Below are 27,182 nucleotides of genomic sequence, written 5' to 3' on the forward strand. Positions count from 1 at the left end.
AAAGCCTAAAATTACTCAATAACCAAGAAAGAAACATTCAAAATTCAATTTAAGTAAGGCAAATATTTTACTCACAGTATTTGGCAAAAGTTAGCAATAAACACCAAATGAGCTATGTGTACTAAATGAAGAAAAATGTGAATGAAAAGGAAATTGCACTAGACCTCACAGATGCCCAGTAACAATTCCATTTATCTGAAAACTATGAGAAAGAAAATGTTTTTCCTTCCAGATAAGAACTCCATTTACACTTCCAAAGGAGTTTAAGTGTCTCGTGCCAGGAAATTAAATCATTATAGAACAGGGGAGGAGGGCGAAAGGAATTTGTGATTTTTCAGATGAAGTCTTTACGTAATGGCTCTTGCTACTGATGAAAGGAGAGCAGCTACTCCATTCTTACTGAAAAACCTTCAAAGGACAGAGCAGTTGTGTGCAGAGCATATCAACATATACAACAAGCACATTACAGGATGCAGGCCTGGGTGATCCTGGATGGCCTGATCTCAGACAGTCCTGATTCAAGTCTCAGTTGTGCAATTTGCGTGGCTAAGTGTCCCAGTCATTCAGACACTGTGTTGGCTTATCTGTGAAGTGATGATGATATTAGAACCCACCCGGTAAGATTATCAGGTGGATGAAACACGATAATGTATGTGAAACACCTGCTCAGTGCTTGGCACATGGTAAACACTCTCTGTGAGCCACCCTGGCTTAAATATAGGCTTAAATCAACTGTGAAATCCCCCCGCCTATGGGCCATGTTGCATCAGGAGCCTGTCCCACAAGGGTTGAATTCATGATCACATGGTCAGTTCAGTTCAGTCACTCAGTCGTGTCCGACTCTTTGTGACCCCATGAATCACAGCACGCCAGGCCTCCCTGTCCATCACCAACTCCTGGAGTTCACTCAGACTCACATCCATTGAGTCAGTGATGCCATCCAGCCATCTCATCCTCTGTCGTCCCCTTCTCCTTCTGCCCCCAATCCCTCCCAGCATCAGAGTCTTTTCCAGTGAGTCAGCTCTTTAATCAGGTGGCCAAAGTACTGGAGTTTCAGCTTTAGCATCATTCCTTCCAAAGAAATCCCAGGGCTAATCTCCTTCAGAATGGACTGGTTGGATCTCCTTGCAGTCCAAGGGACTGCCAAGAGTCTTCTCCAACACCACAGTTCAAAAGCATCAATTCTTCAGCACTCAGCCTTCTTCACAGTCCAACTCTCACATCCATACATGACCACAGGAAAAACCATAGCCTTGACTAGACGGACCTTTGTTGGTACTTACTTTCAAAACATATTTGGAAAAAAACTTCAAATGTTCTGACCAGGATGCAAGGCAGTGTCTCTTTTTGCCACTTCCAGAGAAAAACACAGGACTGAATGCCCACCGCTCCATTATTTGACATTTCTCATAGCACTGGGCAGACAACCTCGCAGACCACAGAACCCCATCTCCTCACTGTGGATACTGAATACAAGGCCTAGAGGCTGACTTGCCTGTCAGCACACAATGCTGTTATTATACCTTTCATTTTACTGTCCATTAATAAAGTAGAGAATCTTTTTGTATTGTTATTAGTCACCATCTTTCATTCCTTTTGCAGTTCTATCTATAATACACAAGGTTGGGAATGAAGCACTCACCAAAAAAAAAAAAGTTTGTTGAACCAACTAGGTGAATTGAGGGCTATTTGTGTCAAATTACTTGATTATAAAAATTCACCAAACTCACTTGGAGAGCACTTGGTAAACTCAAGTATTATTAACTCCTCAAGTATTTCTGATTCCATCAAATGCCTACAGACTTACATCAGAGCATTATTCTCTCTTGTCCAACTGTTTCCCTGAAGGACCAAAGGCCATTGTCTTCAAGGCATTTTCTAGATGGGCCTATGGAAAGTTAGAAGTGTGTACATTTGATGATCACTCTGCACGTATGTAGAACAAATAAATTGTGGTAGAGTCATACAACTGTGTACTACTATACAGTAACAAAGAGGAATGAATACATTATACAACAGGTATAAATTATAGAGATATAATGTTCAGGAAAAGAAGCCAGACAGAAGAACACAGATATAGCCTAATTCTACTTCTATAAAGTTAAAAATCAAGCAAAATTTATCTATGGTGTGAGATATCCACCCAGGCAATGGATATTGGCTAGAAGGGAGAATGAGGAGAGCTTCTAGGGGACCAGAAATTGTTCTATCAGCTGAAAATATGTTCATGAATAACACTATTTAACAACAGTACTTATAAAAAACTGACACAACATTTTCATGACCATAAAACATAATATAAGAAACTGAGTAGAAATAAGTGCTAAATCAGAAGTTTAAGAGTCCAATCAAATGAGAATCTATGTAACCCAGCATTGTAAAACTGTTCAGAACAGAAAAGCAAGCATTTAATGAATTAGTTTGTTTAAATTTTCATTAAATAACATCTTAGAGTAGCTTTACTATTTCCTGTCTCCCAGCACAAGAAGTGTTTTTCTACTATCATAATCTGTGGGAGATAGTTGTCCATTAAACTTAATTTGAAAGCATTGTATTAAGCCGTCAAAAGCCATGTTATAAGGAAGAAAACTTCTAGTGGGATAGGACCCCAGTTTTTTTTGGCATTTAATATTGCTCCTAATAATATCTGTTACCTGTGTATTTTCCTTACGCCTTGAGAATTTCCAGTACAGAAACTGTTGACTAATCAAAAACTGTCATTCTAATTTTTTCTACAGAGCTTCTGAATTCACTTGTTCAATTCAGCAGCAGTAGTAATGGCAAGAGCTGTCACTGTTTTAGCATTTATCAGTAAATGCATTCTCAATTTATAAACCACAGTTCCCCCTTTCCCAAACTATAATCTCAGAATTCTGTTCTTAACTTAATGCAAATATCATGTAGCGAGATTTTTGTCTGGCTCTGTAAGTATCACTCATTCCTGATTTAACGTGTCCCTGAATTTTGCAGGCATCAAATAACAGATTTGTATCTGTAAAAGAAAATTGTCCTTTGTTTTTAGAATTAAAGAAGTAAACCTCTTGCCAATAATAGTTTTCTAAAGGTTCAAACTCTTAAAGGTAGAATCAAGGGCGTATGAGACCCCTGTTTCCTCATTTCCCCCAAAGAGTATGGTGAATTAAAACTCAGCAGCTTTTATTTTTTAGGGTTGACTTAAGATCTCATGACTCTCAAGTCAGAAAGACAGAAACAAGTATTGTATATTAACACACCTATATGGAATCTAGAAAAACAGTACTGATGAACTTATTTTCAGGGAAGGAATGGAGACACAGATGTACAGAATGGGCTTGTAGATACAGTCAGGGAAGGAGAGGGTAGGACGAACTGAGAAAGTAGCACTGACATATATACAAAACCATGTATAAATTGGCTAGCTAGTGGGAAGCTGTTATATAAAACAGGGAGCCCAGGCTGGCACTCTATGATGACCTAGAGGGCTAAGATACAGAAGGGGAGGGAGGCTCAACAGGAAGGAAATATATATATACACACATATATATATAAAATATAAATTATGACTGACTCACGTTGTTATACAACAGAAACCAACACCACATTGTAAAGCAATTGTTGTCCAGTTAAAAAAAAAAGATCTCACAACTTTCAATTTAAATGGGCTAAAATTTAGTAGGAACTTTGTTTGGCCAATGGTTATATATTTGAAATATCCTAAATACAAGAAAAGAAAAGTTCCTCAAAAAATAATTTTTTTTCTAAAAGAAGGGCCAAGCATGCACAAGCAGCTCTGAGGGCTAACATACAAGAGGAGCCTACATCCAATACTGTCTAGACCTGTGTTGTCTAATATGGTCATTAGCCACACGTGGCTATTTAAAGTTAAATTAACTAAAATTAAAATGTAAAAGTCAAGTCCTGCAACACCCTAGCCACATTTCAAGTGCCTGGCAGCAGCATGTGGCTAGTGTCAGCCACACTGGACAGCACGGATACAGACCATCTCATCCCTGGGAGGTTCTACTGGTCAGAACTCCTCTAGGATAACTTCAGTCCATGATTCCTAAAATTATCAGCCGTGGCTGCATAAAACTACGGTGTGGCACTGGGATCAAAATAGCAAGCAAACATGATCTGGTCCAAAAATAGAGCATTTAAAAAAGCAGAAGTCGTAATTATAATCATGAAACCAGGCCAAGGATGCAGTGTGGACTTGTGCGAGAAACACTATGGCCAGAATCAGGCGGCTCGGCTTTACACCTGCATTTCAGCTGTGTGTCTGTCCTCACCTGCCATCTGGCAGTCATCGTTAGGGTTAATAATCAGGGTATTGGGTGGGATGGATGACAGACCTAAATACCTAAATGATGCAGGTGCCTTAGGAGAGTGGTAAGCACTTGTTCATGTCATTATTCTTATGTTAAACGATGCTTTTGTTATCAGCAGTAAGCTTAATGTTTAGCTCACTGTGGTGCTTGAAACCAAAAAGCATTATCGGGGTGATTTCATGTCGGTAGTTATATTAGGGAACTTGACTGATCAGTTCTTAAGTACTAAGAGATTATAGAACACTGCTCTCTGTATAACGGAGTGATTCTGAATTCAGTATTTATAATGAACCATGCTCATATACGTACCTCTATACAGTGCTACATGCCTGGGATGAATAAACTGTTCACTGAAATGAGGAGGGTGGAGTAAAAAGGTGAGAGTATAACAAAGAAACCAGGTGTGTGCTGTCACTTCAGTCACTTTTGACTCTTTGCAACCCCATGGACTGCAGCCCGCCAGTCTCCTCTGTCCATGGAATTCTCCAGGCAAGAATAGTGGAGTGGGTTGCCATTTCCTCCTCCAGGGGATCTTCCTGACCCAGGGATCGAACATGTGTCTCTTCTGTCTCCTGCACTGGCAGGCGGGTTCTTTACCACTAGCTCCATCTGCGAAGCCCCTACATAAAATATTTTTTTATCCTGTAAAGTGATGACCAACCTAGATAGCATATTCAAAAGCAAAGACGTTACTTTGCCAACAAAGGTTCGTCTAGTTAAGGCTATGGTTTTTCCTGTGGTCATGTATGGATGTGAGAGTTGGACTGTGAAGAAGGCTGAGTGCTGAAGAATTGATGCTTTTGAACTGTGGTGTTGGAGAAGACTCTTGAGAGTCCCTTGGACTGCAAGGAGATCCAACCAGTCCATTCTGAAGGAGATCATTCCTGGGTGTTCATTGGAAGGAATGATGCTAAAGCTGAAACTCCAGTACTTTGGCCACCTCATGCGAAGAGTTGACTCATTGGAAAAGACTCTAATGCTGGGAGGGATTGGGGGCAGGAGGAGAAGGGGACAGCAGAGGATGAGATGGCTGGATGGCATCACTGACTCGATGGACGTGAGTCTCGGTGAACTCCGGGAGTTGGTGATGGACAGGGAGGCCTGGCGTGCTGTGATTCATGGGGTCGTGAAGAGTCGGACACGACTGAGTGACTGAACTGAACTGAACTGAATATTATGTCTCACCAAGGTTTTACCATTGTGAAGGATCTCCCCACCTTCTATTCCTGTTCTGCATATATCTAGGTGCATTACCTGCTGGGCAGTCTGTGCTTCACCTGACAGCAAAGAGGGTGCTGCCACAGTACCTCATTTTTCCATTCCTCTTTGAGAAAAGAGAAACCAAACAGGGAATCTTCTAGATCTTGGTTAGAAGAAAGAACCTATAAGCTGTAAAGGCAGCTCTGATAAGGTGCAGTAAGAAGAGAGAACATGTGGATTTCCTCACAACAGAAAGTAAAGCTGCTCTGCCACCAGATTTACACCAACATGGTGAAGACTGTTAAGTGATACATAAATACCATAGATAAGGACATTAAACATCACCGTGAGAATGATGTCTGGGAGAGATTCCACAAACAGACTTTTAAACCTTCAGTTAGTTCAGTTGTGTCCGACTCTTTGCGACCCCATGAATCACAGCACGCTAGGCCTCCCTGTCCATCACCAACTCCCGGAGTTAACTCAGACTCATGTCCATCGAGTCGGTGATGCCATCCAGCCATCTCATCTTCTGTCGTCCCCTTCTTCTCCTGCTCCCAAATCCCTCTCAGCATCAGAGTCTTTTCCAATGAGTCAACTCTTTGCATGAGGTGGCCAAAATACTGGAGTTTCAGCCTCAGCATCAGTCCTTCCAATGAACACACAGGATTGGTCTCCTTTAGGATGGACTGGTTGGACCTCCTTGCAGTCCAAGGACTCTCAAGAGTCTTCTCCAGCACCACAGTTCAAAAGCATCAATTCTTCTATGCTCAGCTTTCTTCACAGTCCAACTCTCACATCCATACATGACCACAGGAAAAACCATAGCCTTGACTAGACGGACCTTTGTTGGCAAAGTAATGTCTCTGCTTCTAAATATACTATCTAGGTTGGTCATAACTTTCCTTCCAAGGAGTAAGCGTCTTTTAATTTCATGGCTGCAATCACCATCTGCAGTGATTTTGGAGCCCAGAAAAATAAAGTCTGACACTGTTTCCACTGTTTCCCCATCTATTTCCCATGAAGTGATGGGACCAGATGCCATGATCTTCGTTTTCTGAATGTTGAGCTTTAAGCCAACTTTTTCACTCTCTACTTTCACTTTCATCAAGAGGATTTTTAGTTCCTCTTCACTTTCTGCCATAAGGGTGGTATCACCTGCATATCTGAGGTTACTGATATTTCTCCCGGCAATCTTGATTCCAGCTTGTGCTTCTTCCAGCCCAGCATTTTTCATGATGTACTCTGCATATAAGTTAAATAAGCAGGGTGACAATATACAGCCTTGACGTACTCCTTTTCCTATTTTAAACCTTAGAGATTCATAAACTAGACCTGCTAATATCTTTCTGGATAAAATAACCACTGTTTATAATAGTAAATAACTTTAGATCTACTGAAAAACTGCAAAGATAGTAAGAGAATTTCCATCACTTGCTATTTCCCTATTATTAACACTTTACAATATTCCACGTTTGTCACAATGAATGAACCCAGACTGATATATTATTAAAATGGCCACGCTTTATTTTTATTTCCTTAGTTTTTATTTCATGTCTTTCTCCTTCTTCCAGGATCCCATACCACATTTAGTGGTCATGTCTCCTTAGGCTCCTCTTGGCTGTGACAAGTCTCTCAGACTTTCCTTGTTTCTGATGACCATGACAGTTTGGAGGAGTATTGGTCAGGTATTTTGCAGAATGTCCCTTGACCGAGATTTGTGGTGAGACTAGGGTTATGGGTTTTTGGGAGAAAGAGCCCAGAGGAGAGGTGCCATTCTCACATCATATCAAGGGTATTTATGTCATCAACATGACATCTCACTGCTGATGCTGATCTCGAGCACCCGGATGAGGTAATGCTCACCAGGTTTTTCCACTGAAAAGTTACTCTCTTTTCCCCTTACCATTCTGTACTCATTGGAAGCGAAGTCACTATGCACAGCCCTCAATTAAGGAGTGGGGAGTTATGCTCCATCTCCTAGAAGGTGAAATGTCTGCAAAAATTATTTGGAATTCATTTGTATAGGCAAGCAGTCTCTTCTCCTCATTTATTCATTCAGTCATTTATTTATATCAACAGACTCACTGGTATTTATTTTATACTTTGGGTTATAATCCAATACTACTTTATTTATTTTGTCCTTAAATGGTTCCAGCTTTGGCCACTGGGAGCCCTATTACTTGATTCCTGGGTCCCTTTGACGTATCCCATCATTATGTTTTGGTTTTTCTTTTGAACCACTTCCCTACTTTGTGGCACCACAGGATGCTCTAGTCATCTTGCATGTTGCCTGCCCCAGTCCTAGAGTCAGACACTCCTCCAGAAGAGCTCTGGTTCAGATCTGGGTTCCTTTTTAGTTTCTAATGGGTTTTGCTACACGTGCTTCTCTCACATCCACAGCCTCTTGGACAGATGGGTAAACCAAGGTTCTGAGTAGCTGAGGCATTTGCTCAAGATCAAGACTAATAATGGCAGGATTAGGATAAAATTCAGTCTTTCGATGATAATATTGTTCTTTTCCATTACTGAGTGATTTCTGGATGAGAACCTGGACTCAAAGACCAGTCTCACAACTTGTAGGAAAAAGGAAAAAAGAAACTGACATTACCAGAACATAGTCCTTCCAGGAGAGAAAATATTAACAGAGGTATGTGACAGACTCTATCTATCTAGAAGGAAACAACTGGAGATTCTGTATTCTACGGACAAAGGTCTCTAATTGTATTACAGCAGTGGTTCTCAACTGGAGGTGATTTTTCTTCCTGCTCCTCCTCTCCCCTACCCTGAAACATCTGGCAATGTCTGGACACATTTTGTTGGGGAGGGGTGTGCTGCCATTGGAGTCTAGGGGAGAGAGGTCAGGGATGATGTCAAACATTCTATAATGCACAGAAGAGCTCCTGCAACAAAGAATTATCCAGTTCAAAATAACAACAGTGTTCACACTGAGAGACCCTAAACCCAGGGACCGCTAAAGAACTTCACCCAGTTTTATGCCATCTCTACTCTTGCTGAATTACTTTCCCATTGGTGGCTATGAGGGACAATCGTGGAAGATTCTGGGGGGATTCTGTGGCTTAGTGAGTTAGTCTATTAGCAGGAAAAAAAAAAAAAAAAAAAACCAACCCATTTTGGTTAAGAGATACAGCTCAGCATCAGATAAAAGAGTTCTCCCTGGTGGCTCAACTGGTAAAGAATTTGCCTGCAATGCTGGAGACCCAGGTTGGATCCCTGGGTTGGGAAGATTCCCTAGAGAAGGGAATGGCAACCCACTCTAGTATTCTCCCCTGGAGAATTCCATGGACAGAGGAGCCTGGCAGGCTACAGTCCATGGGGTCATAAAGAGTCAGGCATGACTGAGTGACTAACACTTTTGGTTCTTACACGTGGGTCAAACAGGAGAAGGGGTGCTCATTACAATGAGCAGCCATGGCTCATGTGTTTACCATATATGCCATCGTTTACTAGTGGGCCATGCATCTGCTATCTTCTAGTTCAGGAATAAGCTGTGCAGAATGGTATGGTGGCTTAGAAAGTCTGCCAATGAACTGGTCAGCCTTACTAAGTAGATGGCTGTTCCCCAGAAACTGCTGTTCATTGCTCAGTGACCTCAGTTTGGAGAGGAAGTAAGTGACTGAATCCCTGTTTGTTGATGCTGTCAGTGAGCACCCAGCAGTTTGACAGAGGAAAAGAATCCTTGTTTACTATGACCTCTCGGAAGCTTTAGAAAAGCTTGCTCATCCTTGGTACTAACATTCAATGGAGGACATTTTCTGAGCAAAGCTAGGTGTGTCCTGGGATCATAAATCGCCATTGCCTTCTATAAAAAAATAGAGCTTACAGGGGCAGTATAGTTTGGGGTGATCCTATTTGGGGAGATCCTGATGATGCAAATAGGTATATGTAAAAGTACTCCATGCACTGTAATGTCTGGTACATAGTAACTGCTCGTCAATTGTAGCAACAATAAACACCCAAATGTTTACTTAGTGTTTTTTAGGTGTCAGGCCCTGTGCCAAGTACATGTTTATCTCATCAAACACTCATAATTAGCCTATGAGATAAGTGCCACTCTCACTATTACTACCTAAGTTATGAAGGAAATCAGATGCTTATGGAATATATGATAGTTAAAGAAAGGAAAACTGTCATCTTGTGATACAATCTTATTCCTGGAGATGACATGAGGTCACAAGACCACAGTGATAAACAAATGCCAAGTTTAGCCCCTTAACATCCCCATGTTACCAACCACAGTCTTACAGGACGTGTCAAACACTGGACGGGATGGGTGGATGCGCCCGGAACTAAAACAGTGCTGCAGGTCGATTACACTTCAAAACCAACTCAGCACAGAGATCAGACTTGGCATTAACAGAGGTGGGGAGTAGGGGATGGGGCATCAGATGATGGCAGTCAAAGGTACAAACTTCCCGTTATAAGATAAATATACATTAGGGATGTAATGTACAATATAATAAATCTAATTAACACTGCTCCATATGAAAGTTGCTAAGAGAGTAAATCCTAAGAATTCTTACAAGGAAAAAAAGCTTTTTTCCTATTTGTTTACTTTCGTATTTATATGAAAAGATGAATATTTACTAAACTTACAGTGATAACCATTAATGTAATTATTATGCTGTATACCCTGACTTGGGCTTCCCTGGTGGCTCAGAGGTTAAAGCGTCTGCCTGGAATGCAGGAGACCCAGGTTCGATCCCTGGGTCAGGAAGATCCCCTGGAGAAGGAAATAGCAGTACTCTTGCCTGGAGAATCTCATGGAGGGAGGAGCCTGGTAGGCTACAGTCCATGGGGTCGCAAAGAGTCGGACACGACTGAGCGACTTCACTTCATACCCTGACTTATACACGGCTGTATGTCAACTGTATCTCAATAAAACTGCAAGAAAAAAAAAATTGAAGTTTCTAGGCCTATACACACCCCTCTTCAGTCCTGCACTCAAAAATCACCATTTTTAGTCATTTGTTCTTAACCCTTCTGATAATTTACATTCACAGCTCTGAGTAATATACTTAATTCATAAGCTTTAGACAATATCCATTGACTTCCTACTAAGAAATGAGAATTCACTTAATTCACATTAACCTTTATTATCCTTTTCCTTCCTCTTTATAATATTTATAGTTATATTCAGATTTATTCTCTTACTGGTCACTTTTTAAATACTGCGCATCCAGCTCTATTTGTTGTTCCATCAAAATTTAACTCCCCACAACATAAAATAGGCTATTAGTAATTCTCCTTCCCATCAACTCTCCAACTCCCTTCTACATTTTTTTTTAAATAGTTATTTATCTGACTGTGTTGGGTCTTCATTTTGGCATGCAGGATGTTAGTTGTGTGGCATGTGGGATCTAGTTTGCTGAAGGATTGAACCCCGGGCCCCTTGCTTTGGGAGGGTGAAGTCTTAGCCACTGCACCACCAGGGAAGTCCCCTTCCCCTTCTACAACTTACCATCTGATCATCATCTTATTTTCTTCAAATTACCAATAAACCTTTCTGTGCTTAATGAGTTGCTTCTAAAAATCAAAGGTAAATAATCTGTGTTTACTGTATTGTGATCTGTAAATATTATTCATTACAGAAACAAGGAGTGTGTTAGAATTACGTTTCTACTTCCAGAAGTCCATTTTTTACTGAACTGTCATTCAAAAGAACATGTTATTAGAACAAAGGTCAAGTGGATTTCTTTTTCTTAGTTTTCATAATTGCTCAAAATCCCACATTTTTGTTGTATTGTGATTGCACAATGACATTATTGTACATTTTTTAATCTGGAGTTTCTAATTGCCTTTACTTTTCTACTGTTCATATCATCAAATTTTTACAGCAAAATTATATTTGGGCTCACCAAATAAAGATGAAAAATTCAAAGTTCATTATAGCAGACTTAAAAACAATAAACTTTTGAAAACACCATTTTGTTTTTAAATTCTTAAAGATAACTTTTTGCTTATGTGTCCTTTAACACAGAGATGAAGTGTATTCCATATACATTAGTAAGATCCATTTATATGATACTTTCAGTTTATAAATACTGCCTGCAAATATTGTTTTGTGCTGTCAACCCATGAAGGAGGCAGAATCGTCTCTAGTTCACAAATACAGCAATTTAACATCACAGAGAGTGAAAGATTTAGCTACAATCAGACAGCAAGTAAGCTGCAAGTTCCAAATGTGAAACCAAGTCTTCTTTTCCCCTCAAAGCCCAAGGTTCTTTGCTTCTACCTCAGCTGCCTAACACATGGGCTCTTTCTGCCTTTTGTTTAGAAATAAAACATCATGATTCTGGTTTAGATGTTTTGTTATCAATTAGAGCACTCCTATGGAAAGCAACACACTACTCTCACTCCTTATTTACTAAGGATAAGGCAGGGAAGGATTTTTATAAATAAACAATAGAAAAACTGGCAGAACTAGAAAACACAGAAAAACACAAATCAAAAGGCCATTACATAAAGACGCTACAATGACAAACTGAATAGTCAAGGCAGGCCAAAGATTCGTAAGCACTGGGCTTCTCAGGTAATACATGAGCATCTGTAAGCACTGGGGTTACTACTCCAGCAGGATAGTGCTGACATGAAAGGGACACCGAGCCCAATCACACTCTCACAAACCAGGCGCATCTCACACAATTAGCTTCTGAGGAACAACTCTGGGTACTATCTCTGAGAGATCAAGGTCTACCAAAGAGGAGAACCAGGGTCCTGAGAAGACGCCATGTGAGGAGACCAGGGGAAGTTCAGCACAGAGAAGTAGGCTCAAGTTACAGTCATGAGCACCAAGAAATGCGTTTCAGCCTAACATGAGGAAGAATTCCTGACAGAGGAAACATGCCCTCAAAACCTGACAAAATAACAGCATTCAGACCAGCTAGACTCTGGTTAGTTGAAGCTTTAGACTCTCTATACAGGTATAAGGCAAAAGCTGAAAATTCAACTTCTGAATTTTGAATTTCATGTTTACCATTTATAATAAAGCAAATATTGTTTGAAGTTATTTAAGACTTGATTTTGACTTACATCAGAAGAAAACAGTTCAGGAAAAACAGTTTCTTAAAATAAGAACTTACTTAATGTAAATATTAACAGAAACACAGAACTCAATTTGAGCAAGAAATGTCCAGGCTTTCTTCTTATATATACCTAAACTCTAATATGTCAACTTTTTTTGAAATAATGGGGGAAAGTAGTCAAGTTTGATTGTTTTTGTATGTAACTATCCAGTTTTCCCAACACAGTCTAAAAATTGACAGTCTTTCCCCCATTATATGTCAATTAATTGACATATTATAATATTGACTATATTATATGGCCAATTAATTGACCATGTAAGTGGGAGTTCATCTCTGGACTCTATTCTGGTCCACTGATCTGTATGCCTGTTTTTGTGTCAGGACCATACTGTTTTGATTACTGTAGCTCTATACTACAGTTCAAAACCAGGAAGCATGATACCTCCAGCTTTGTTCTTCTTTCTTAAGATTGTTTTGGGGTCTTTTGTATTTCTATACAGATTTTAGAATTATTCTAATTCTGTGAAAAATGCTATTGATATTTTGATAGAGATTTTACTGAACCTACAGAATGCCTTGGTTATTACTATGGTCATTTTAACAATATCAACTCTTCTAATTCATGAGCATGAACTATTTTTCCATTTGTTTGTGTCATGCTCAACTTATTTCAACAGTGCGTTATAGCTTTCTGAGTTGCTCTATTTATTTCATCAGGGTCTTGTAGCTTTCTGAGTATAGATCTTTTTCCTCCTTTGATTTATTCCTGGGTATTTTATTCTTCTTGATGTGCTTATAAATGGAATAGTTTTCTTAGCTTCTCTTTCTGACAGTTGTTAGTGTGCAGAAATGCAACAAATGGAATATTACTCAGTCATGAGAAGAATGAACTCTTGCCATTTGCAAGAATACAGACAGACCTAGATTGCATTATGCTAAGCAAAATAATGATTTCACTTATATGTGGAATCTAAAATAGAAAACAAATGAACAAAGGCAGGTGACTGCCAGAGGGGAGAGGGGTTTGAGGGGATGAGAGAAACAGGTGAAGGGCAAACTTCCAGTCACAAAATAAATGCGTCACAGGTATGAAATGTACAGTGTTGGGAATATAGTGAATAACTGTTTAATATCCTTGTTCGATGACATACTATAACTAGACATTCTGTGGTGACCATTTTGAAACATATAAAAACATCAAATCACTATGTTGTACACCAGGAACTTATAGAGTGTTGTAGGTCAGTTATTCTTCAAAAACAAACTTACAGAAAAAGAGGTCAGATTTGTGGTTACCAGAGGTGGGGAGTGGAGGAAGGGGATATTGAATGAAGGCAGTCAAAAGGTACAAACTTTCATTTGTAAGATAAATAAATACTAGGAATGTAATGTACAATGTGATAAACATAATTAACACCGCTATACGTTATATATGAAAACTGTTAAGAGAGTAAGCTCTAAGAGGTCTCATCACAAGGAAAACTATTTTTTTCTTTTATTTTATATCTATAGGAGATGAAGGATGTTTACTAAACTTACTGTGATAATCACTTCATGATGTATGTACATCACATCATTATGCTGCATACATTAAACTTTTACACTGCTACATGCCAATTATACCAGAATAAAACTGGAAGAAAAAATTCAAATCATGGGGATAGAAGAAACATATTTCATAAGAATATTTGATTACATACAAAAAGGGAATCATCCCTTTCATCAATAACAGTATTAGCTGATATTTACTGAGAGATCACTACATATTAGGGACTCTGTTTAACACTCATATGCACTACCACTAATAATAATACAATTTATCTCAATTTTAAATGTGTGCTGAAGACTTACAGGGGTTAACCTGCCAAACCTAGAGTTAAGTCCAAACTGACATTCATCTCTTAAAACATTACATCCACTACCACTACCTACCTATTCAGTGGACTGGAGTTCATGTGATAAATTCTTACCATGATATTAATGATTATCAATTTTCATCTGAGTAATGGGCAAAAAGGAGATTAATCAGATGCCTTTCATAAGACCAAATTCTCACTCTTGTGTTTGCTGATGATTTCTATTATCTTTATTCTGTGTGGATAGAAAGGGAAGTCAATATAGCTCAAAGTAGCAAAATTAATTTAAATTCATCTCTGATAATGTTTCCTGCTCCCTTGCTGGCGAGGACATCAATAAACAATGAAAAGCTGGCAGACTGAAAGTCTAGGGAGCACAGAAATACTGCCTATCGATATACACAACTTTAGGAGTCAGGTCATAGGATAAACATTTCAGAGTTTGATGTGGATTGTAGAAACTTATCTAAACTACTTTATTACATAATTGTTAGACAATTTTGTAGATTATTTTCAGCAAAAGATTTTCTTTACAAACTGTTTAGACAGGCTATTTTCCTACTGCAAGTCATTCCATATATATATGGTGGTACCATATATGTTGAATAATCAAGATGTGGTTACTCGTATGTATCAAATACATAAATATCTTTTTGAGTTAGACAGTGACTGCTGAAGGATATTTTATCTTATCAATAAACTATAATCTATTAGTAAATATTTATGAAGCACCTACGAAGTAGAAATCACTTGCACTGTAAGACCTTTCTCTTTCCTCCTCTTTCCTTCCACAGAGAAACAGGAACTATAATATTAAGTACAACAGGGTTTTTTTGTTTACTTATGGTTAACATTTTTTGAAGATCTCAGATGCTGTTCCTTGTTTTGCATCTTGAAGCAATATGTCTTGTTTCAGGTCAGAAGTAACAAATTCCAAGGAAAAACTGTTGTTGTTGTTGTTTTCTTTTCCTTTAAGACACTGACATTCAAGGCTGAATACTATTAAATAAGTAGAAGTACATATTACATTTCTAAGGAATGGCTTCTCCTGTTAACAGCACTGAGCCCAGGAGTTCAGAGACTCAGGTCCTGGTTCTACTGTAACACTCACTAGGCAACTTTGGGGAAGTCACCTTAGACCTCTCAACCCCAGTTTCTTCATTTAAAATAAGGAACTGGAGTTGGATAATTTCTCAACTCAACCCCAGCTCATAATTCTAGGATTTCCTTGTAATGGTCTTTATAAATAGGGGTAAGTCAGGTGGCGCTTAGTGGTAAAGGACCCCTCCCCAATGTAGGAAACATAAAAAACATGTGTTTGATCCCTGGGTGGGGAAGATCCCCTGGAGGAGGGCATGGCAACCCACTCCAGTATTCTTGCCTGGACAATCCCATGGACAGAAGAACCTGGCAGACAATGATGTCCATAGGGTCACAAAGGGTGGGACGTGACTGAAGCAACTTAGTACACACAAGTTACTAACGAGGATGCTTGCAGAAGCACCACACAGAACCCCACCCAGTGAAACTAAGACAGCCCTCTGGCACCTACTCAGATTACTGAAATCCAGCACACCTGTCAATTGCTCTGCAGAAGAACGATTCTTTCCATACCACATGATTCTGGCAGTTCAGCTGTCAAGAATCCAGAGACCAACACATTTTTGGCAGCTTCACAGGTCTAAAATTTCCTGTTTGATTTTATTCAAGACCTAATAAAGCAAAAGGTTGTGCCAAAGTACAAGCTTTCTTCACCGGGTGTTTTATCCCCATACCCACCCTCACTTTTATTGCTCTTGACTTAAATTTAGCTGGGCAAAAAGGGCAACAAATGGGATGGGAGGGCGTTTGCTTTGTTTTCTCAAGATGCAATGCTCCTAGCTCCTCAACACTATACTGTCTCCCTCACTTCTCATTCTGCATTCAAGTAACAAGTAACTGTCCATAGCTCCCTCATCCTACATCTACCAACCTGAGAACCATCAGAGATTACTTCCTTTCATCTTGCAGCAATAACTTCACTTTTCAAGGAAAAAAAATCCCCAGTATTTCACTTAATAATGAAAGAAAACATAGCATGATAATTTTTAAAAATACTCTTCTGACTCAGGGAGGCCTCAGTGAAAATACAGTGCTGGGAAAAGAAAATAAACACATATTATCTACTACATGCCGAACACTTTATATGCCTTGTCTTATTTAACAGTCACTACAGCCTTTGTGATAGATATTGTTATACCCTTATCACAGATGAAAAAAAGCCCTGAGGTTAATTCAGTGAGATAAAATAATTTGCCCATTATTTAAACAGAGACCGTGCCGTTTCCATTATATCACGCTGTTCATATTACTCCGACATGCTCTGAAAACTTATTAAAAGAAAAGCATATATTTTATTTCTCCTGTGAAATCAGTTTAAACATCTTGAAAAGCAAATGCATGATATAGCAAAATGTACAATAAAATAATTATGTACTTGCTCTGAAGTGATGCTAATATGAACTTGGCATTTATTTAGGGATCTGCTCTGCCTACCATTATTTCACTTCCCTACCTGCTGCATCTGAATAGATTTTTGTATCCTTTTCCTTAAGGATACAGTTCTATTAAAATCATTTTATTCACCCTCAAAACATTTTACCATAGCCAACTACAAACATTTACTCTCACTTGACAAGCAAGAGTCTTTTTAAAGGAAGAAAAACAGTCTGCATAGCTGGTTTAAACTTCTGAACTCTATTTCATCCATGAGAATGATAGCGGACCAGCAGTCCCATGAACACAACTCAGTGTCATCCAACTTGGGCTCATCTGTTTATATGTACATGCATGTGTCCTCTCCATGTACAAAGGATCTGAATTACTTGCACAAAACGCTTAGGAAAAGATAAAGATACAGAAAGAATAAACATCACAACCAGAGGAAATAAGAGTAAAATGTCAATATAAGACAAGAAATAAAATGCACACATCGGCCAATACTGGGGCTCTATGTAAGTTACCCGGAGAAGGCAATGGCACCCCACTCCAGTACTCTTGCCTGGAAAGTCCCATGGAGAGAGGAGCCTGGTGGGCTGCAGTCCATGGGGTCTCGAAGAGTTGGACATGACTGAGCAACTTCCCTTTCACTTTTCACTTTCATGCATTGGAGAAGGAAATGGCAACCCACTCCAGTGTTCTTGCCTGGAGAATCCCAGGGACAGGGGAGCCTGGTGGGCTACCGTCTTTGGGGTCGCACAGAGTCGGACACAATTGAAGCGACTTAGCAGCAGCAGCAGCATGTAAGTTACCAACTGAACTCTGAGCTTACTTACTGGTACTCAAAATGGAGAAAATTACATACACACACTCAGTCACACAACTCTAACATTTTATGAGAGAGAAACTTCTGGTTAATCGAGGTAAATCTCTGATCACAATTTACACCTAAAAAAATTTCTCACGAGTGGAACTAAAAACAGAGAGCAAAACTTAAGTAGAAAAGGTATACTACCCAGATCCATTTTCTCATCAGAAACTGCAAAATGTGATAATCAGTTCTACTATTCCTTTTCCTTTTTTTAAGCTGAAAGTTTTTTAAAAAGAAAAGCTTTCCTGCATCAACTATTTAGTTACTGTGCATTAAAATACGTACAAGAGATAATTCTTTGATTTTTTCCATTTATTTACTATTTTCAAAGCTAGTTCCCTTGTATCCTCAAAATAATCAATGAAATAATAATAAATTATAACATGTATATAATATATATTAATAATAAAACATTTTATTTCTTTAAGGGAATAAAGTAAAATACATCTTTTTTCAGACTACATAACTAAAAATATTAAAATAATAACCATGTGAAATAAAGAAATAGAAATCTTTATCCTCTTAGTGAAGTCACTCAGTTGTGTCTGACTCTTTGAGACCCTGTGGACTGTAGCCCACCAGGCTCCTCTGTCCATGGGATTCTCCAGGCAAGAATACTGGAGTGGGTTGTCATTTCCTTCTCCAGGGGATCATCCCGACCCAGGGATCGAACCCAGGTCTCCCGCATTGCAGGCAGACATTTTAACCTCTGAGCCACCAGGGAAGCCCATAATATGTATAAAATATGTATTAATAGTAAAACATTTTATTCCTTTTAGGGAATAAAGTAAAATACATCTTTTTTCAGACTATCTAACTAAAAAAATTAAAATAATAATCATGTGAAATAAAGAAATAGCAATCTTTATCCTCTTAGGTTAAATTCCTAATTTTATAGAAAACTGGATGGTTATCTGTCAGTCTAAAAACCCAAGATTTTACTGTGATGATGACTTCTTGCTATTTTATGCCTACTGACACTTTTCTAAAGTTCTAACAAATGTTAATTTGCTTCAGAGAAATCACTGGTTAACAAATCATTTACGATAAGGGGCTTTTGTATACATAAAGAATCTTGGCTAGCATTATGTACATTCTTGTGCATTTCCAAAAGAGAGAGAGAAAAAAAATCACTCCAAGTAATAACAGAAAAAAACAGGGCCCAAGAGGTGTGTCTTAATCCAATGAAATCTTATAATACTGGGTTATCACTGAAGCTGCTTTAGATTCCAATCATGCTACCAAATGGTTACCAAAAATCTGCAATGTTTTTGAACAGCCTCGAGGATGATTAAAACAATTTAATATAGTATGTGAATTTTTAAAAAAAGTCTTTGTGATTGATAAATTCAAGGAGAAAAAAGAACGCTAAAACCACAATTCTCTGAATAGAAGTATTACTGCCTGATCAGAGAAGTAAACTAAATCCTTTCCCTGATAGCTCAGGTGGTAAAGAATCCACCTGCACTGCAGAAGCCAGTTCAATTCCTGGATCAGGAAGATCCACTGGAGAAGGGATACGCTGCCGACTCCAGTATTCCTGAACTTCCCTTGTGGCTCAGCTGGTAAAGAATCTGTCTACAGTGTGGGAGTCCAGGGTTTGATCCCTGGGTTGGGAAGATCCCCTGGAGAAGGGAAAGGCTACCCACTCCAGTATTCTGGCCTAGAGAATTCCATGGACTGTATAGTCCATTGGGTCACAAAGAGAAGGATATGACTGTGAGACTTTCACACACTCCTGCCATGATGCAGTTTTCAGATTTCTATATTTTAATATTGAGGCAAGAAGCATTTTGACAGTGATAGTGAAACATACTGGAAGAATACCTATTACACTCTATTTCTGAAATAAACAGCTATCCCTACCCTCATAATACCTCAAGGTGAGTATCTCATTATGTTAAATACATTACAAAAAGATAAACATATTTTATTTTACAATTTTTCAACTTGACTATTTTAGGGTCAAGACTTAGTCATTTGTGTAACGATAAAAATTAGGATTATGGAAACTGTTTCTTTCTACTGCTAATTAGCATTGTATCCTTAGACCCATGAGAGACAACACAGAAGATCTGGAAACGTGTATTGAGTCAAGGAAGAGTTGTTTAGGGCATGATGGTTTATAATGTGAACACTCAAACATCAAATTTGTTAAAAGCCGGAGGCTTTTTTCGGTTCTCACCTAAGTCAATAAGCCCAAGGGTTGTTTTTGGTTTTGTTTTCACTATTCTGGCAAGCTTGCGTTTTTTTGGGGGAGATCAGTTAAGGAGTTTTATCATTGGAGGGAAACTGTTCTATGTTTCTAGAAAGGAAATAAAATTTTAGACTTTTCAATAAAGCTGTCTTCACCAATATCATGCTTCTTTATACTGGGTTAGATATATTCAATCCTTAGAGGAGAAGGTGGAGCTCTTGGTACTTTGACTTCCACACACCAGCTTATCTTAGTGATACCTGCTTTAACAACAGAAGACTGAGAGTTAGTTTTCTGCTTCACTGTAGAAATCCCTTTTAATGAAACTGGCCAAAGTCTTTTTTAACTGAGGAGTAACTGACATGTAATATAATTATACTAGTTTCAGGTGTGCAATGTATGATTTGTATTTGTATATATTGCTAAATGGTCACCACAATAAGTCCAGCTAATGCCTATCACCATACAGTTACAAATTTTTTTTCTTAAGGTGAGAACTTTGAAGATCTACTCTCTTAGCAACTTTCAAATACATAGCACAGTATTAACTGTTTAGCTGTGTATTACATCCCCGTGACTTTTTTATTTTAGAATGGTCCTTTTGACTGCCTTCACCCATTTTTTTTTGGCCTACTCCCCTCACCCATACCTGGTCTCTGACAACCACCTGTCTGTGTTTTGACCACCCAATTTCTGGATTCCTATACCTAGACAGAAAATCCAGATATGTCTACGGCTTCCTTCTATCCCTTCCATGAATCAGGCAGGCAGGCTTTATGTTAAGATGTTGAGGCAGGTTTTCTGGATCTGTCCTTTGGTGGTGATGGTTTAGTGGCTATATTCCGTGTTGTACAATATACCTTACAGTTTATTTTATATACAACAGTTTGTACTTCTTAGCCTCCTACCCTTACACCACCCCTCCCCCTTTCCCTCTCTCCACTGATGACTACTGCTCGCTGCTAAGTTGCTTCAGTCATGTCTGACTCTGTGCGACCCCATAGACGGCAGCCCACCAGGCTCCCCTGTCCCTGGGATTCTCCAGGCAAGAACACTGGAGTGGGTTGCCATTTCCTCCTCCAATGCATGAAAGTGAAAAGTGAGAGTGAAGTTGCTCAGTCATGTCTGACTCTGTGCGACCCCATGGACTGCAGCCCCCCAGGCTCCTCCGTCCATGGATTCTCCAGGCAAGAGTCCTGGAGTGGGGTGCCACTGCCTTCTCCTGATGACCACTAGGTGTTTCTACACCTGTGAGTCTGCTTTTTTATTGTATATATTCTTATTTTATTCCTATAACTATATCCAGTAAAAATAATAAAAAGTGTTCTTGACTATGACAATTCAAAGAAATCACAAAAAAGGTTTAAAAGGCAAACATGGTTTAGAAGCTGTCGTGTCTGACTCTTATGATTCTATGGACTGTAGCTGGCCAGCTCCTCTGTCCACAGGCTTCTCCAGGCAAGAATATTGGAGTGGGTTGCCATTTCCTCCTCCAGAGGATCTTCCTGACTCAGGGATCAAACTTGCATCTCCTGCACTGGCAGGTGGATTCTTTACCAATGAGCCACCAAAAAAGCCCTTGCTTTATTCTAAATACATTTTATCATATAATTTTCTTTACCTAAGCCGCATTTTAAATTTAGCAATAAGGTTCACACTTAACTAGAAAATTTGTATGATTAAAGAGAAGAAAGCTCATGAATATTTTAAACCCAATTTACAGTAAAACAGATGGAAGTTATTTATAATACTTAAGAATGGTGAGTTTCGATCACAGAAATAATAAAGTCTAGATCTTACAGTGGCGCTTGTCTTTGGATATACTCTATTCAGTTTCTTCCTTAAAGTCTATAACACCCATGAATGAAAAACACAGTTAACTGAAAAGTATGACATGAATGTTATAAACAGTGAAGAGAAAAAGCAAAAGAACATAATTTGAGGCTAAACTGAATTATCTGTTCTGAGACTTTGTTGAAAATGGAAAGCTCACGTAATAAAAACTTAATTTTTAGAGTCTTGTGCATGAATTCATTTTATGAGAGGATCTGTGTCAAAACTATATACTATACCATAAAGAAATTGCACTCTAAATGGGAACTTCAGATTTTAGCTGTGGTACTCTAGACATTTTCTAAGTCCACATGTCTCAGTATTCAATTCAATATAAGAAACTGTATTAAAATTACATATAAAAGTTCCCATTAACTTTCTGAAATATTACTGGGGAAGAATGAGGTGTTTAAGAGGGAGAAATATACTAAATGTAGGACAGTGCAAAACACAGTTTGTGTTACTGCCTATCAATGTACTATCAACTGCTATGGAGAAGCTAATGATGTTTACTAAGTACTTAAGTGCTTAATGGAAAATTGTTTATAAATCTTCCTTTTAATATATTAATATTTTGAAACAAGAAAACAAATGTGGAAAAAAAGCCGGCTCTAAGGTAAAAACTGAAAGGTTTTGAAAGAAATCTGTGTATTATACATAATGGTTTCACTATTCTGTTTGGGCTTCTACAAGAAGTACAACTCAAGGATCTAAGGCTTTCAGAAGGAGCCTTAATAGATGGGTCAGGTCAGCTACTGACCTTTATTATCTATAATTTCCCTCTGAAAGCCTCTGAAATGTGCCTCTCTTCTCTCCATCTCTGCTCACTCCAACATTCTAATTCAATTTGACTCTGTTTAAAACTGAGCCCTAACAAGGGGAGGATAGGGAGATACCCTCTCTTGTGGTTCACTATGCTTTTTGTTGTGGTGGTGGTCTCCTGAAAAAGAAGAACTTAAAAAACTTGCAATTTACACATTTACTTTATTTCCCTTTGGAGTCAAATCTCTGCAATAATTCATGTCAATATTTTTCGAATTTAAAAAACTATTTAGCTTTAAGACTGACGCTGGCTTTTGGCAGACAGCTTTTTCAACAGTTTCAACTCTTTGAGCCTGTCCCCATAGTTCACTGCCACAGTCTGGGCTTCCAAGATAGCAGTGGCTAACATATTCTTGCCTGGAAAATCCCACAGAGGGGGCGCCTGGTGGGCTGCAGTCCATGGGGTTGCTAAGAGTCAGACATGACTGAGTGACTTCCCTTTGACTTTTCACTTTCATGCATTGGAGAAGGAAAAAATGGCAACCCACTCCAGTGTTCTTGCCTGGAGAATCCCAGGGACAGAGGAGCCTGGTGGGCTGCCATCTATGGGGTCGCACAGAGTCGGACACAACTGAAGCAACTTAGCAGCAGCAGCAGCAGCAACAGCCTAAAATGAGTGTGGATGCCCATAAAAGTTGCTTGTCTAGGGTTCCCCTACACAGGGTACACTAACAACTGACTGGTCTCAGACAATCTGACGCTTATACAGAAACTTAAAGCACTGCAATTGATTCAAAAGATGGGATGGGGGGATCTTCATTCTTAGACCAACCTAAGTAAGAAACCAAGAGACAAAGGGAAAGGGGGTAAAATATTGGGATACAAATAAAGTTTCACTTTGTTTTCCCCTTCTCACCCCAAACAGTTCAGGTAATTGCAGCCCAAGGTTAATCTCCTCCCTTCCCTGTCTTGTTTGGTTAGAGGAGAAGTGGTATTATGAAGTGAGTATAGTTAGGCTAAGACAAAAAAACAAAACAAAGCAAAATAACAAGGTGTAATGAGGAGGGAGGAGCAATCCTTCTTCCTAGGAGTAAACGGTTCCTCCATGGACCAGGGGCTAGATGCACAGACTGGGGTCCTTAAAACACAAGGAACTGTGTTGTGACTGGAGAGTAAGGTAGGGTGAGGACTGGAAGCACAGTCAGTTATCTAAGCTTAATTATCTTCATATCCGTAGGTATCTTTGATAACAATTTCAAATGTAGTTTTTACTCAAGATATACTGAATGTCAGAAGCAAATATGAAAGGGTCATTAGAATATTTTTAGTGTCATCCCTCCTGACTCCCCCAAGTTGATTAAATCCATCTCTCAAGGCAACTTTAAATTACCCTGCCTCCAGGAAGGATACCTCATGTTCTCCTCCTCATCCCCAATTAGGAAACTATAATTCCCCCACCCCGTTCCTTACTTTATCCACATCATTTTTATGACAGGTTCCTTTCTACTTATTATAGTCTGTCAGTATTAATTTTAATACTTTGGGGATAAAAAGCAGAGAGCACATAATAGGTCTTTCCAAATACTTAAAGCTCATTAATTGTGTCAGAAATTTAGAGGGACAGGGACCAAGGAAAACACTACAGAAAGTAAATGTGAAACAGGAAAACAAGAGACAAATCAGAAACATTCTTTATTTATTCTTCCCCCAAATAAAGGATGATGGGGACTAAAAGGCCAATAATATTATTTTTTCAAAGTAAAGAAATATTGGCCTTAACATAACCTGAAGAATTTTATGCAATGGTATAATCAGAAAAGCATTTTTGACTACTAGCATGATATTTCATTACAGGAGATAGTTCATTACTGAACATGATTTAAATCAATATAATTTTTCCCAGACTATTCCCAATTCTAAATGCCTTTAATTGCTTATTTTAGTTACTTGCATATTCTTCCAGTTTTTTGTTTTTAAAACCACCCTCCACTTCTATTTATACAAAAGACAGCATAAAATGTATATAATTCTGTACCTGGCTTTCAAAAAACTTATATACCCTAGAAATCCTTCCATTTGAACACATGCAGAACATCTTCCTTCTTTCCTTCCTACCCCCCACTTTTTTTTTAAAGGAGAAGTGTATGATTTCTCTGTGTGGATACACTGCTGCTGCTGCTGCTGCTGCTAAGTCATGTCAGTCGTGTCTGACTCTGTGCAACCCCACAGATGGAAGCCCACCAGGCTCCCCCATCCCTGGGATTCTCCAGACAAGAACACTGGAGTGGGATGCCATTTCCTTCTCCAATGCATGAAAGTGAAAAGTGAAAGTGAAGTCGCTCAGTCGTGTCCAACTCTTAGCAACCCCATGGACTGTAGCCTCCTCTGTCCATGGGATTTCCCAGGCAAGAGTACTGGAGTGGGGTGCCATTGCCTTCTCCCGGTGGATACACTATAGCTTATTTACCCAGTTCCTTTTACATGGATATAAGTCTTGCTTCTAACCTTTTGCTTTTATGACCAATGTTATAATGGATAACCTCATTCATGTGTCCTTTCATTGATGTGTAGAATACTGGCAGGAAAATACATCTGCAATCCTTGACTGACTCAAAATCATTTTAAACTGTTCACTTTAGGCTCTAAAGGACATATTCAAACTTCTTTAACTGGACCTAATGTATTACATTATTTAATCCCCAAATATGGTCTTGGCAAAGATTAATTTACAATAGTCTTTTAGATGACCTACCAAGTGGCACTGATTTCCAGAAGAGGTGTCTGTGCTGATGAGAGACAAGAACTATAAAATGAAAACTATTACTATAAAGTGCTAAATGAAAGATTGTTATCTTTCTCAGATTGTCCCAGATTGTATGGAAACTTAGAGAAGTTAGGAAACTGCACAATATGTAACCATCAAGACTGTATGTTTCCTGTAACACTAAAGTTTGCATGTTAAATACTTGTAGTCTTAACTATCCAAATGGAGAAATATTTCAGTGCCATATTGCATTCAGTTGGCCACATATAAAGTCTATATATTCCCTACCTAAATAAAGTTCTATTCTATCATAACAGCCTCATTTCAAATCTGTACAGGGAGTAAAAACAAAACAGATAAAGAATGATGTGATTTTAAGTTCACCCTCTTTTTGTAGTCCTGACTTTCTATTTTTATCTCATGAAGAAATATATTTTATTCTCAAAACAATTCAGGATTTTTCCTCATTTATAGGGTGTTTATAGCCCAGTCAAGAAATGTAATAAGATGCCTCTGCTAAGAAATACTACCTTTTATTAATTCTGATTTAATAAAGCATATCAAGCATTGCTTTATTTTTTGTTTCATGGCTGAAATAAAACAGAACAAATAAGGAATTATTTAATTTCATCATCAAAAACATCCCAAATACTTCTCAAGGAGGCTCTCGTCCATTCATAATTAAATTAACCTGTAAGTTTACCAAATAAACACCACGAACAGGGTACTTTTAAATGGTTATAACACTACCTCACTGTTCTAGCATTTTTAAAAAAAGCAAATACAAGGTCTTCTGTATTTTGTTAATCAACATTTTGCTGGAAAACTTAAAAATAAGGTTTACAGAAAAATTCCAAAATATCTGTCAGATCACCTGTAGCAAGGAGGACAACATGTCTGGGTGAATCTATTGACAGAGTTCAGGGAAGAAAACAGGTCATAAGTATGCCTGCCCTGTGAGGAGACCGGGTCACCATGGACAGTGTTAGGATATAGGGATGGGAAGAGATTCAAAGCCTCAGTGACAGGAACTTCAGACATTCTGCTGCTCTGTTAAAGTAGTAAATGTATTTATTCACCAACTATTTTAAAATTTCACATATTGTTAACACTACCCACTTGGTAACCAAAAATAAAATCATTAGAATATTATTACTATTCCAAGGGGGAAAATACATTGCAAATCAATGTATTGACCTTAGACCCATGCTTTAACATCTTTTTGGTCAATCACTTCAACTATCGCATAAACAAAATACACCTAGAAATATTCCCTTTAGAGACACGTATTGCCTGTCCTAATTTCAAAGATTCACCCTGCACTTTCTGAGTGCTGTACATATAACTTTACACTAAAATGGTCCTTGGAAACTCTCTGGCATTTAATAAGCTTTATTCTGAGGGACTTCCCTGGAGGTTTTGATGGTAAGGAATCTTCCTGCAATGCAGGGGACCTGGGTTCAATCCCTGGGTCAGGAAGATCCCCTGGAAAAGATGGCTACTGACTCCAGTATTGTTGTCTGGAGCATTCCATGGACAGAGGAGTCTGTCAGGCTACAGTCCATGGGGTCGCAGAGTCGGACATGACTGAGTGACCACCACCTTCACTTTTTTTTCCATTGTCACTCTGAAGGTTACTTTGCCAGATTGCATTTCTAGGCATGTATCTTTCACAAAGTCTCACAAAGAAGGTGAAAAAATAATCCTGTCAAGATCAAATCTTTCACTTACCAAAGCTTAACAGCCCTCAAATGACAGGAACACTATTCAGGTCATTGAATGAAATGTAAGAAATAAAAACGACTAAAACAATAAGAAAATTATTAGGTTGAACTACATGAAACTACTGATATTTGACCGTTTTTGAT

At 38.6% G+C, this 27,182-nt stretch overlaps 1 protein-coding gene and 1 non-coding gene across 3 annotated transcripts in view; one reads left to right on the forward strand and one right to left on the reverse strand.

The window, feature by feature from the left end:
• The window catches only part of NT5DC1 (5'-nucleotidase domain containing 1), a 109,002-nt gene that overhangs the window by 26,967 nt on the left and 54,853 nt on the right, over positions 1–27,182 (reverse strand). The gene's annotated exons all lie outside the window — the stretch shown is intronic.
• TRNAS-GGA (transfer RNA serine (anticodon GGA)) lies at positions 10,174–10,246 on the forward strand. Its single transcript has one exon. It is a non-coding gene; the product is annotated as a tRNA-Ser (tRNA).

This window comes from Bos taurus, chromosome 9 (genome assembly GCF_002263795.3).
Source record: "Bos taurus isolate L1 Dominette 01449 registration number 42190680 breed Hereford chromosome 9, ARS-UCD2.0, whole genome shotgun sequence".
Lineage (NCBI taxonomy): Eukaryota > Metazoa > Chordata > Mammalia > Artiodactyla > Bovidae > Bos > Bos taurus.